Source organism: Tursiops truncatus, chromosome 20 (genome assembly GCF_011762595.2).
Source record: "Tursiops truncatus isolate mTurTru1 chromosome 20, mTurTru1.mat.Y, whole genome shotgun sequence".
Taxonomy (NCBI): domain Eukaryota; kingdom Metazoa; phylum Chordata; class Mammalia; order Artiodactyla; family Delphinidae; genus Tursiops; species Tursiops truncatus.
In genome coordinates this window covers 39,575,357-39,589,381 of record NC_047053.1, presented here as the reverse complement: position 1 = coordinate 39,589,381, position 14,025 = coordinate 39,575,357, and the positions used below count along the sequence as shown (strand labels likewise).

At 50.1% G+C, this 14,025-nt stretch overlaps 1 pseudogene; it reads right to left on the bottom strand.

Moving 5' to 3' along the window:
• Positions 1-320: 320 nt before the first annotated feature.
• LOC101316731 (primary amine oxidase, liver isozyme-like) lies at positions 321-13,959 on the bottom strand (annotated as a pseudogene).
• Between the last annotated feature and the right edge of the window lie 66 nt (positions 13,960-14,025).

Here is a 14,025-nt window from a genome sequence, read left to right as displayed (position 1 = left end):
TGTCCTGTCAAGGTTGAGCGCCTTTGCGTTAAGGCAACTGCAGATCTCTGTCTGGTCCACTGAACGCTGAGTTTTCCCCTAGAGGGTCACTTACCATGGATCAGGTGCCAGGTTCTTCTCAAGCATGACCTCGTTGAATTCTTTAACCCAGCTCTGCCTTCACCCCGTCCCCATCCGAGCACTTTTCACCATATGCTGCTGCCAGTCTCGATGGGAATGTGTCTCCTACTGCGTTTAGTCTTTAGGTGAAGGTCCGTTTGCCAGAACTCAATGCCTTCCCGGCTCACCTGGTTGAGCCTGGGTCCAGGCAGTTCCTGCAGGAAATGATGGGACTTCCGTGTGGTCTGAGCTTCCAGTTTCCCTCTGGTCACAAGCTGAGTTGGACCCAAGTCTCTGTTCCCTGAACTCCCCTCTGGCCAGGGCCTGCCCACTCAGTGTCCTTCCCTAGGGCTGGGTCTGTGGCCTGGGCTTCCAGCTGGGGAAGGAACCCCCTCTCTTCCTGACCTCACAGGTCCCTCTAGAAAAGACACTGACAGGATAGGTCAAACTATAGAAGTAGACACCGCACTCCACGTGGGTTCCCTTAGCCTGGAGGCACCTGAGAAAACTCGGTCTTTGAGGTCTACCTCCTCCCCACCCTACTCATGCTCCCACACTCCTTTCTGGAAAATGTCCCAGTTCTCATTTATAGCCATCCAAAGTCCATGCCCCAGGAGGGGCAACAGGGATGTGAGGCCCTGAAGGCTGTTGCCTGACTAGGCGGAGACTGTCCCCACTGGGACACACCTGGCTCCACAGTCCCCTGTATGCCCAAGGCTTCCCCATCCCAGGGACAGAGGAGGACACCAAAGCTGAGGGGATTTGGGGTGGGGGATTATAGGACCTGAGGGGACTTCCAGCAGGGACTTCCCCCCAGGACCTCAGAGGGAAATACCAGGGAGTGGAAGTTGAAGCAGCAAGAGGAGGGGAAGGACAAGGGGAAGAAAGGAGAGAGAAGGAGGAAGCTGGGTGACAGGGAATTGAGGGAAGCACCTTCCTAAGATCTTGGACACAGGCCTCGTGGGGACCCTGTCCTGGGGCTCCAGAGAACAGCTCGTCTCTAGATGCCTCACCTTCATATTCAAGACCCAGGGCAAAGGAGGAGCTGGGGAGGCCCAAGAAACTTCTGAATGTACTTAAGGTAACTGAATTGTACATTTTAAAATGGCCAAAGAGTACATTTTATGTTGTGTATAAGTATGTTGCATAAAAGTTTAAGTAAAAGTTTTATGTTATGTTATGCAAAAAAAAAAAAAAAGAAAAGAAAGGAAATGGTACAGTTACTTTGGAATGGTGTCTGGCAGCTCCTCAAAACGTTAACCATAGATTACCATAGGACCCAGCAATTCAGCTCCCAGGTATATACCCAAGAGGAATGAAGGCATTTGTCCACATGAAAACTTGTATACAAATGTTCATAGCAGCACTATCCGGAACAACCAAAGAGTGGAAACGAAATACGGTCTATCCGTACAATGGAATATTATTCGTCCATGAAGGAATGAAGTACTGATTCCTGCTACAACATGGGTGCCCCTCAAAAACGCTGCACTGAGTGAAAGAAGCCAACCTCAAAAGACCACTTATTGTATGAATATATTTATATGAAACTTCCAGAATCTAGGCAAATCTGTAGTGACAGAAAGGTTAGAATTGGGAATGGGTTGGAGGGAAATAGGAAGTGACTACTAACAGATTTTGGAGTTTCTTTCTGGGGTGATGAAATTGTTCTGGAATTAGATAGTAGTCATGGTTGCACAACTTTATGAATATATTAAAACCCATTAAAACTGTACATGTTAAAAGGGCGAATTTTATGGTATATGAATTACATCTCATTTTAAAAATAAGATTAAAAAACTGTTAAAAAAAACAGGAGTCTTCTGGGAAAAGTATGGCCATCACTTTAGACTCCCGGCTGACCATTCCTCTCTACTCTGCGACAGGAACCCAGGAGGTTTGAGGTCAACAAAGGTAAGAACCCCCTGTGTCAGGCATCACAGACTCAGGATGCTCCCAGCAGGGAGGGGGAGGGAAGGGAGGATGGTGCGAGAGAGAGGACTGCCCCATCCAGTGCCCATCCCCTCCCCTCCCCACACTCCCTGGCCCTGGGGCCCCAGCCACATTCCCCATCCATCTAGTTGTGGGAGAAGCCCGCGTGGGAGAAGGCAGGGAGGTGGGCGGCACAGCCTGGGAGAGGCAAGGCAGGCGGTTGACCTCACAGGCCCCAGCATCCTGGTCCTCCCGGAAGTAGACGGAGTCGGCAGAATCGATGGAGGGGTCCTGGTCAAAGAAGTTGTAGGGTCGGAGGAAGAAGCCCACGCTGTTCCCCACAGTCACTGTGTTGGGAATGTCCTCTGCATGGGGGGTGTGCAGGAAACCGGTTGTCACCCAGGCCACCAAGTCCTAAGGGGGCGAAGAAAGAGGATCGTGAGGTCTGGCTTTGCTAAGGGCATGTCCGCCTCCCCCAGTGGCCTTGTATGGGAGGGCTGAGTTCAGCAGCCCAGGAAAAATGTGACATCATAGCGCTTTCTTCCTTAGTGGGTTCTAAAGACCCTTAGAGGAATCTGCCTTGGGAGAGAGTAAGGAGGTTCATCCTTGCTCCCCCGGCCTCCCCCCTCATGCCCACCCCCTCCCCCTCAACTCACCTGCCCAGCAATGGTCTCGTTGTTGAGGAAGTCAGTGAAGTCCAGGGTGGGAGGTCCAGGGGTCCTTCAAATTATAGATGCTGATGCTTCTGGGCTCCTCCGCCTTCCGCTGGTTCACAGCCAGCTGGTACCTGCAGGGGATTTGGATCAGACCCACAAGGTCGTCGAGCCATCCTGCTGACTGAAGCTGCACTGAAGAGAGGACACAAAGGGGAAACGAGCATAAAGGTCTTATGTTGTCCAGCCTCTTTATTGTTCTCTGTCCACTTCCCTCTCTCTCTCTCTCTCTCACAAAGTTCCCGCATTTGCTCAATATCCTGTATCTCAAACATCTACCAGCCCATTGTTCAGACTTCAGGTGGGACTGTCGCTCACGCGTCCATGCAGATGGGAGTCAGGGCCTGGACGCATGTGCACAGACGTGGCCTGATTCCCATCTTAGGTGAATTTCAGTATCCCATGTGCCTGCATTTTAGGGAATATTCCCTCAGATCTGTGCTGCTCTCTTTGTTTTCCCCTCCAACCTTGATTGTGAACACTTTAAACATACAGAAAAGTTAAAAGAATAGTCTAGTGACCATCCTAGATTCCACCTGGAGCATTTTATCATATTTGGTTCAGCACATATCTTTCCATTCATTCATCCACGCAGGAGGCTTCATTTTGAGCGGCCTAAGATTGTGGCTGCAGGAGTGTGTGTGTGTGAATGTGTGATCGTGAGTGTGTATATGTACACACACCCATGGGAGGTGGGGGAACCTGGGTTCCCAGCAACATGGAGCCTTTTGTACAGTCTGCCTCCCTCAGTGCCTCTCTGACACCCCATCACCCACCTTGCCCAGCTCAAGGCTCTCTCCATGGAGCTGTTCTGGGGCAGGAGCTCCCCAGCAAAGCTGACTGTCTGGATGCGGTAGCCTCTCGGGTGACCCCACTTGTTGCTGTGATTGCTGGCCAGGTACAGGTTGCGAGGGGAGGGACCTCCCAGGGGGAAGGCGGCCTGCTCCTCCGTCTCCAGCAGCTTCCGGGTCACCTGCAGCCTCTGTATCTGGTGCTTGGGGCTCCAGGGTACCGCCGTAGGGACAAAAGCCATGTCCTCAGCCCAGACCCAGTTCTCCAGTCCTGCAGGGGTGAAGTGGAGATGGTGGGGGGAAGGGGGGAGGGAGGGCTGGCCATGCAGCTGCTCCACCCCCTCTGGACTCTGTCCCCACCTGGCTTCAGAGTGGGGGCCAAAGAGAAAGCCGGACTGAGTGTGCCCCCTCTTCCCTCCCCTCTCCCCAAGATGTCCCTGATCCAGAGATGTGAAGAAGGTCTTTCTTCTTGATATCATCACTGGTAATAATCCCAGATGCCTTGTGACCGGGCTTCCACTGACCTTCCGCCTCTGAGGAGCTGAAGGGAGGGGGGTTTATCTGAGGTTGGAGCAGTCTAGCAGACAACGTGCAGGACCAGGTTCTTTCTGACCTGAGGAAAGGGTCTGCTGCTCATATCTGAAGCCCCCTGGCGTCACTAGAACTGCCTTCTCGTGAAAATAATCACAGCAGTAGCTCATATTTTTGGAACTTGGAGGAGCTCTGCACAGGCAGTGTGTTGAGGGCTTTACGTGGATTGATGCTTTACGTGCACAACAACCTGATGAAGGAGGAACTATAGTTGTCCCCATTGTACAGATGGGACAACTGAGGCTCAGAGAATTTAAATAATGTGCCCCGGTTTGTCACCAAGGGCACGTGGTTAGTTTCATGGCAGTGCTGGGGACCCAGGTCTCAGTCTGGCTCTACACTGCCTACACACCAGTACCCAGAGGAAACCAACACAAAGGGGCTCCACCACACACGGACAGCAGACACGCAGGTCAGAGGGAAGGAGAGTCAGAGCCCAGGCCCAACACTGCTGGAGCTTAGCGGTGTTTTCTATTGCTTGGGGATTGGCAAGGAATAAGGGGCAAGGCCAAAGACATAGTCTGTTGCCTGAATAGTTGGAGTTTTGAATGATTTTATTGGAGTCCAACTAGGTTCTATATTAGGACTCAACTTAAGTGATCTGAGACCAAAGAGCAGTAAACCAAAACATGCCGGAAGCTCCCTCCATACCTTCCAAAGATCAAAGAGAGCAGAGACTGATTAAGCAAACCCTCAGTTTCCCTTTGTGAATTACTGCTCCTAGCCCACACTCCACAGTTTCGACTTGTAGACGACAAAGGCCAAGAGTTCCTTTTCCGGTACATCCGCACAAGCAGGCTCACGTGGATAATACTTACGATAATAACTAATACTTCTCTGTGTGTGTCAGGCACCGTTCCAAGTGCTTTAAGAGTTGTCATAGCTTAGATGTAGAGATAAAGAGAGATGTGTGCGTCAGTTAGAATACATACATGTATTTTCTAGCTAAGTCCGATGAGAGAGCCTAAAAGCAATGACATCCCAGTAATAATGAGCACACCTGGTACCCAGATCTTGGTTTCTAAATACTATTCTCCAATAAAAGGAACCAGAGATTCTTGGAGAAGTGGTTGATTTCCGGGCTGGAGCAGGGAAAATACAAGATGTAACTGGAATATCTTGCGGTGCCAGGAAGTAAAGAAGTGCTCAGAAAAGGATGGAGGCATGTCAGCAAGACACAGGAACCAACCTGAAGGCTCTCCCAATGGCCAAAGCTGAAACAATTTAAGGAACAAAATAAATGATAGTATGGGATTATAACCCTTAGAATAAAATATCCATGAGTCCATACAGTTATGAATAAATAATTACATACATAAATAAAGTAAAAAGGAGGGATAACACTTTCTTAATGGAGAATTCCAATTAATAAATGTATAAAGAATAAGAGAAAAAATGTAAATGGGACAGTAATAATAATTGTTGCAGGAAAAATCCACCAATAGATGCTAAAATTCGTGGGCAAGAGTTTGAGAAGAAAAGAAATAGTATATTTGCATAGCATCAAAAATTTCCCCCAAATATTTATTAACTGAAAACGGAAAAACAGTAACTTTTGCAATGGAGGAAGCTGCTAAACACCACCTTAACCAAGTACTTGAGGCCAATATCACTGGTAATAAGACATATGGACATCACATACCCCTTGATATGACGCTCTGAGAAGGGTATAAAGTCATTTCTGTGGTTTTCTTACCAAAAAACCTCCATAAAAACGAAAACACAAGCTCAACCCAATCATGAGAAAATATCAGAGAATCCCAAACTGAAAGACATTCTACAAAATGATTGACTAGTATCTTCTAAAGTGTCAGTTCCTGAAAGACAAGGAAAACCTACAGACCTGCCAGACTGGAGGAGACCATAAGGAGATAGGACATCTAAGTGCAAGGTGGGTTGCTGGTTTAGATCCCGGAACAGAGAAAGGAAATCAGTAAAGAACTGATGAAATTCTCATAAAGTCTGTAGTTTATAGTATTGTAATAATGTTAATTTCCTGGTTGTGATTGTCCTGTGGTTATGCAAGATGTTAACATTAGGGGGAGCTGGTGATGGGTATGTGAGAACTCTATATAATGTCTGCAACTTTTCTGTAAGTCTAAAGTTATTTCAAAAGAAAAAAATATTTTTAAATAGTCATCATTAATTCTCACAACAGTCTTATGAGGAATGCACTGTTACACCATTTTTACACTTGAGTAAACTGAGATACAGAGAAGTTAAGCATAAAAATGTTTCAGGTGTGGAGAAAAGGGAACCGTTTTACATTGTTGGTGCGAATGTAAATTGGTGCAGCCACTGTGGAAAACACTATGGAGGTTCCTTAAAAAACTAAAAATAGAGTTTCCATATGATCCAGCAATCCCACTCCTGGGCGTATAGCCAGACAAAACCGTGATTCAAAAAGATACATGCGCCCCTGTGTTCAGAGCAGTACTATTTACAATAGCCAAAACCTGGAAGCAACCTAAGTGTCCATCAACAGACGATTAGATTAAGAAGATGTGATACACACATACATACATACATATATGTACAGATACACACACAATGGAATACTACTCAGCCATAAAAATGAATGAAATAATGTCATTTACAGCAACATGGATGGACCTAGTGATTATCATACTAAGCGAAGTGAGTCAGAAAGAGAAAGGTAAATACTATATGATATCACTTATATGTGGAATCTAAAGAAGGACACAAATGAACACATCTATGAAACAGAAACAGACTTACAGATATAGAGAACCGACTTGTGATTGCCGGGGGGGAGGGATGGATTGGGAGTTTGAGGTTAGCAGATGCAAACAATTATATATAGAATGGATAAACAACAAGGTCCTACTGGATAGCACAGGGAAATATATTCAGTATCCTGTGATAAATCATAATGGGGGACTTCCCTGGTGGCGTGGTGGTTAAGAATCCACCTGCCAATGCAGGGGACATGGGTTCGAGCCCTGGTCCCACATGCCGCGGAGCAACAAAGCCCGTGCGCCACAACTACTGAGCCTGTGCTCTAGAGCCCACGTGCTACAACTACTGAAGCCCGTGTACTTAGAACCCGTGCTCAGCAACAAGAGAAGCCACTGCAATGAGAAGCCCGGGCACTGCAACGAAGAGTAGCCGCTGCTCACAGCAACTAGAGAAAACCTGCGTGCAGCAACAAAGACCCAAAGCAGCCAAAAATAAATTAATTAATTAATGAATAAAAAAATCATAATGGAAAAGAATATGAAAAAGAATATATATATGTATAACTGAATCACTTTGCTGTACAGCAGAAATTAACACAACATTGTTAAGTCAAGTAAACTTCAATTAAAAAAAACTGTTTCTCTCACATTTTCCAGGAGCCCTCCACTGTGCTCTCCACTCCTCCATTACAACCTCAGCCTACTGAGAGCAGGGATATTGTTTCTTCTGTTACATTGTTTTAGTGCAGTGCTTGGCACAAATACGCATTCGTTCGGTAAATATTTGTTGTTTGCCTGAGTGTAATACGTTGTTATGTGAGAAATTAGAAGTGACAAAATATATGTACATTATGATAGAAATTTGGTGGTAAAATTCTAAAAATGTGTATCAGTATATCATATACATAGTATATGCTGTAATATATTCTAGAGTGCAGATGCACCATTTTAAAAAAGGAAAGACTTTTTTTAAGCATGAGAGAATAACCATCTAAGGGTGAAAATCTCTGAGGAATTTGATGACTTTCACATTTTCTTCTTATACTTTTACATTTTTGATGTTTCAATGACAATTTTTAAATCTAGGCATGGAGACATCAGCCCCCTTTACTGGAATCCTGGCCTCCGCCAGGATGTCTTACCACCTGCGTCCAGATCCACCTTGAAGTGGGCACTGTGGGTGTGGTCAGGGGTGCGGCAGCGGCCCCACCAGCAGCTCAGTCACATTGGGCTGGGGTTGTCCGCCAAAGAAGACGATGGCCAGTGCCTCCTGGGCAGGTGGGGGGCTCCCCCTGTCCAGGTGGGCCAGGGCTGCAGCCTTGGGGGGCAGCTGCAGCTCCACTGAGAAGATGCAGTTGTCTGAGGGTTGGGGCTGAGCTGCATCCACCAGGCCTGGCCCCAGCTTCTGGGTCAGAAAGCTCATCACAGCCGTCAGCTCTTCTCGGCTCAGGTCTGCAAACAGCTGGCTCTGGCCAGGGTGTGTCCAGGGCTGGGCACTGTAGGATACAGAGGGGCAGAGGGGAGGCTGGCTGGGATGACACTCCTTCCCAATTCCTTCCTCACTCCCAGCACCACCTTCACCCAGGCCCATCACCAGAACACTCCACAAGAACAAAAGAATAAAGACAGCCATAGCTAAAGCTCCTGGCTGCCTCCAGGCTCTTGAATCGGAATGCAAGATAGAAAGACAGACAGACAGACAGACAGGACCTGGGTGCACGATGCCCCTTTCAGTCTCTGGAGGTTCCTGGCTCTGGGTGGGGCTTCTGGGCAATGGCATGATGGGTATACTCAAGACAAACATCCAAGGGCAGGAGGTTGGCAGGGGGTGGAGGCTGGGGGAATCAGTGGTCAGGCCAGGCTCGGGAGGTGGGGCTGATGTAGGAATGTGGACTTTAAGTGGCTCAAGTAAGCCTCTGTCCTCCTGTTCCAAAACAAACACACAGGTTCAAGGTTGTGGAACGAAGTGGGGGAGGGATCGGTTTGGGAGATACACCTGGAGAGAGGCAAGTGGAAGAAGTGACAGGGGCAGAAAGGGACTGTCCTTGGACTCCTCCTCCACTCTCCAGATACGGCCTTTCTCCTGGCTACAAGGCCGCAAGCAAAACTCACCTGTGCACACCCCTCCAACCAGATTCCCTCCTTCCGTCCTCTAGCTGACAAAGCCCTCATCACAGTCTACGGCTCCCCCATCAACCAGAATGCTACTGGCACCCATAGGAGACTGGAGAGTCATGCTGAGAACATAAAGCACCTGGGAGGAGCTGGGGAGCTCAAGGGCTGACCCAGGTCAACATCTTGGAGGCCCTGAGCACCCTAAATCACTGGAGGGGAGCATGAGGGGGGCGTTGGAGGGGGTGGGGAGTTTCAGTGTAACAGAGATCCCTCCCCACTTGAGCAGGACTGATGGAGCACGGCAGAGGTCAGGGTGCCTGGAAACTGGCTGTGAACATAACCTAGCTGCCCACAACCCTCATTTCCAGGAAACCCGCCTCCAAAATACTGCAGAGGCAGAGAGCAAAGTGGCCTCCATTCTTGGGCAGGTGATGTGTGGGAGACTGCCATCCTCTGTGCAGCCAGGTCCTGAGGGGAACTAGGAGAGACTGAGGGATCCAGAGAGAGGACATGCATCTCTTGTGAGCCTGGAGGAGAATCCTTTGCAACCTGGACATGTCCAAGAGCTCTTCCCCAGGAAGCCATGTTAGACCGACCTTGTAGACAGAGTGCGTGCGCCTGCAGGAGACTGGATGGGGCATTCCAGCCGAAGGGAACAGAAGCTGCAAAGGTACAGGAACTTGAAACATCCTGGGCCTGGGCAGGGAACGGCCAAGGCCAGCTTAGGGGGTGTGAGGTGGGGATGGGAGGGGGGCGGGCAGAAGAGGTCAGGTCAGGGAGCCTTGTGAGGTGTGTGTCTAAGCAAAGTAGTAATTGCGGAAAGACAGTGAGAAATCTCAGAACATGTAAAACCAGGGAAATCAACACCAGAAAGGTGAGATTCTCCAAATATCATCTGGTTATGCAACCAGCTCTATTTTGATATGGGAATTCCACATAAGGGGTCATTTTATTACTGACCCGTGTCCTTGGACTCTTTAATTGATAGAATTGATAAGAAGCCAGAGGAGGAATTCAGGCAAGGCTTTATTGGGACTCATGCTGCAGCAGGAAGGAGTAAGAACAAAACACAAGTTCCCAGGACTTCCCTGGTGGCGCAGTGGTTGAGAATCCGCCTACCAGTGCAGGGGACACGGGTTCGACCCCTGATTCGGGAAGATCCCACATGCCGCAGAGCAGCTAAGCCCGTGAGCCACAACTACTGAGCCTGCGCCCTAGAGCCCGTGGGCCACAACTACGGAGCCCATGTGCCACAACAACTGAAGCCCACGTGCCTAGAGCCCGTGCTCCACAACAAGAGAAGCCACCGCAATGAGAAGCCCACGCACTGCAATGAAGAGCAGTCCCCGCTCGCCGCAACTAGAGAAAGCCCGCGTACAGCAACGAAGACCCAACGCAGCCAAAACTAAATAACTAAATAAATTAATTAAAAGCAAACAAACACAAGTTCCCTTGCTTGCTCTCTGTGGAGGTTGGGCTGATTCCTTACGTGGGGTGAGGGTGAGGGTGAGGGTGAGGCTGGGGGCAGATCGGTGGGTCGGGCCCGAGGGGAGGCTGAGGTGTTTGCCCACCCCCTTGGTGGTGCTGTGTGCAGGGGTCATGCCCAGTACCCTGCTTTTGCTCCCGGCACCTCAGAAGTGGCAGTTGGTTTGTGGTTTTCTTGTATCTTACGGTTCATAGTTGCCCCGATTGCCCATGCGTGCAGTTATTTTCAGTCCCTTGTAGTGTCTTTGTGATCTGTGGCTCCAGGAAACATTTGTCCAGGTACAAGTGCAAGCACTCCCGTAAAGGGTCCCAGGTCCCAGCCTGTCTCGATTTGAAATGGGCCATGTGGACTTTATAATAAGGGGGAGAAGAATCTAAGGTCAAACCCAGCCCTGGCCACAAGGCAGGTATTTCCAGCCTGGGAACTTCATTCTGGGCCCTTTCATAAGTGCTGGTCTTACCTCCCAGCTAAGAACACACCTTTAAGAGGACGGTTAATGTTTTATGTCCCAACCAGTGCTACCAAGCACAGGTCAAGAATGTCCACGCTGGCGGGTATCCCCAGGCTCTCCTATGGGAGGTGGGTAATGATCAGGGAGTGGGAGGGAGAGCCTTTGCCTTGCCTGGTGGGGGAACTGGTTCAGAAGAAGGTGTCCCCTCTGCCCACCTTCCCTAAGTGTCTCGCTGTCACATCGCTTCCTCTGATATCGTTTCATCCTCGGCTTCACAATCATCATGTCAAACACCCTAAAAACGTGTTGAAAAGTTGTCCCTTTTGGAGAATTACTCAGAAGACAGGACCACACGTCCTGCTTCCCCCACTAGGTCTTATTTTCATTTGGACCAACTTGTCCCCAGCCTCTGTGAATGTGCTGAAGATGCGTTTATCCCTGGGAGCCAGAGCCCACCTCCCAGCCCACAGGCTGAGGACTGGGCCCCAGGACGTGGTGCCTGAGTCGAGCTGCTGCCCCAGAGGCCCTGTGTGGCCAGCGGAACCATCCCGGACACCCAGGTCAGTGCACTCTGATCTGCATTCTGGGGACATGGCTCTGGCTCCAGTGTGGAGTGGGGCTTGGGTGTGGGACAGACGTGGGGAGGACACTGGACAGGAAACAAAGGGCCAGGATGAGGCCGGTGACCTCGAGGACAGAGAGGAAGGGAGGGGTCTGAGCGATGTGGTGGGTGGAGTTGACAGGACTCGGTGTCTGATTGGGTGGATGAGTGAGAAAGGGCACAGCCTCTTAGGTGACACAAGGACACAAAGGTTGCACTGGGTGACTTGGGATGGTGGGAGACTTTCCTCAGAAGAAGGACATACAGGGGACTTCCCTGGCGATCCAGTGGTTAAGATTCCACGCTTCTGCTGCAGGGGAACTAAATCCCGCATGCCAAAAAAAAAAAAAAAAAAGCAATGGTCTTCCGTTCAGGAGGTCAGGGGCTGCAGACCAGAGTCAGTGACCAGGCATCCTTTCTTACTTTCCCTGTGATCTCAGCACAAGTTGGGAGGCGGGAGGGGGGCATCCAGGATGGGGCTCTGATCAGGGCACTCTGCAAACAGGGCCTCCTTGGGCCACATTCTCACAGGAGTCCTCCCCCAGCCTCACCCTGAATTCAGGCCACCATCATTTCTTCCCCCTGACCCACCTCCCGTGCCTAAGCCTTCTGTCAACTCTATTCTTTGTATCTGGGCCAGAGGCAATGTCCTCAGAGGCAACACTGACCCTGTCACTCCCTTGCTTAGAATCCTTCCATGGCTCCCCATTTTCCTTACGGTAACCGTGGTTGCAAGGACCTGCCTCCTCTGCCCCCTGCTTGGCCCTCCAGGCTCTGCTCACAGCCCACACACATGTCAATGAACTTGGGTACTTGGATGGGGCCAGTTTGTCACCTCCTGGCTTCTGAATATGCTGTTCCCTCTTCCTGGAACCTTATCTCGCTCTCTTCCTTCTCCCTCGGCCAACTTCTACTCCTCTGCCAGGATCAACTTAGACATCAGGTCCCTCAGGAAGCCTCCTCAATCCCTAAGTCCGGGTTAGGAGCCCCTGCTATGTCCTCCACCTACCTCCCCTGGCAAATTCCCTGATGTAACGGACCCTTTACTGGCCCCTCTCTTCCCTGAGGGTAGACATTGTGCATCTTATTCCATAACGTATCCTAGTGCCTTTCAAGGTACCTGGCATGTAGGAGGCACTGGGGAAATCTTTGTTGAATGCATGTAGGAATCCTTCTCCTGCACCCTCAGAGGGAGCCCTTCTCAGGGGGCTACAGGAGAGCAGAGGCAGGCGAGCATATCTTGTGCTCCTCACAGGGACTTCCCATGTCTACATTCCTGGAAGTCCAGTTATGCCCCTGACCTAAGCCTCAGGCGTCCCCTTGTCCAGCTCCTCTTATAGGGCAATGGGCCCAAGTCCTAAAGATCTTGGCCTTGGGGACACCAGTTATTTCAGAACCTGACATCCTGGGTTATGATTCCCTCCTACGGCTGGACCAGAAGTCTGAGGCGAACGATCCAGCCAGCCTCAGGGGTTTAGGAAGAGAGCTGGTGGGGTAGGGGCTGGAGGTCCACCTTGCAGCCCTCCTGACCCCAGCCGGGCTGATGAGCTCACGATCCCCGTGTCCACTGATGCCTGGGCCAGAGCTGTCATCTCCACGTCATCTCCGTGGAGGGCTGTCATCTCCATGACGTGACTGAGAGACACACCACCGTCCCTTTTTCAGATCAAAGCTCGTGAGCGAGCATTCACACACACACGCACACTCACCGCTTGCAAACACTCACACTCTCGGTCTGGAGATGGGTTTCAAGGCCATGAGTGTCATGTTATAAAAACAGGATGGGATGAGGGGTGCACACCAGCCTTCCTTTATTCCTTTTCCCTCCAACACTGACTGTTGTGCAACTGACCATGAACAGGAGCCAGCAGGAGGTGGAGACAAAATCATAAGCATGTCACGGAGAAGTGAAGTTACTCAGGTCAGAGAAAACAGAAGCATAAACTCAGTATCAGAGCCACGGTGGCCACAACATGCCTTTTTCCCCTCGGTCTCAGTCTTCAGTCCCTCCTTGTCCTCAATCTCTCTCTGTCCTCTGTCACCCTGGCTTCCACCCCAGCCTGTGTGATAAATTCATCCAGCCATCACTGGCCCTCCCTCCCGACTGAAGTCTTTCTCTCTGTTCTTTGGAACCTAGTTTCTCTCCAGCTCACTAACTCGTCTCCATCCGCTGTTCTACTGACCCAGAAGTGAACCTGGGCTTGGGGCAGGACAGAAGGTAGCAGAAGCTTCTGTGTTGGCTGTGCTCCCTGGATATGATCTCCCTCTGGTCAGAAGCTGAGCAGCGCCTGAAATCTGTTTCCTGCATTTCACCTCCTAGCCTGGCCTGGGCTTCCAGCAGGCAGAAGTCACCCCTCCCCTGTGCTTCTCATCGCCCCCACTTCTAAGAGAGAGAGAGACAGGGAGAGGGAGTGAGAGACAGCAAAAGAGACATTGACTGAGGTTTAACATTTTCTTGGAGATGTACAGGCAAGAGGAGGCAAAGCAGTTACCAGAGGCCACACCCATTTCTCTGGGTCTCAAATACTTGAGAAAATTGAGTCCCTG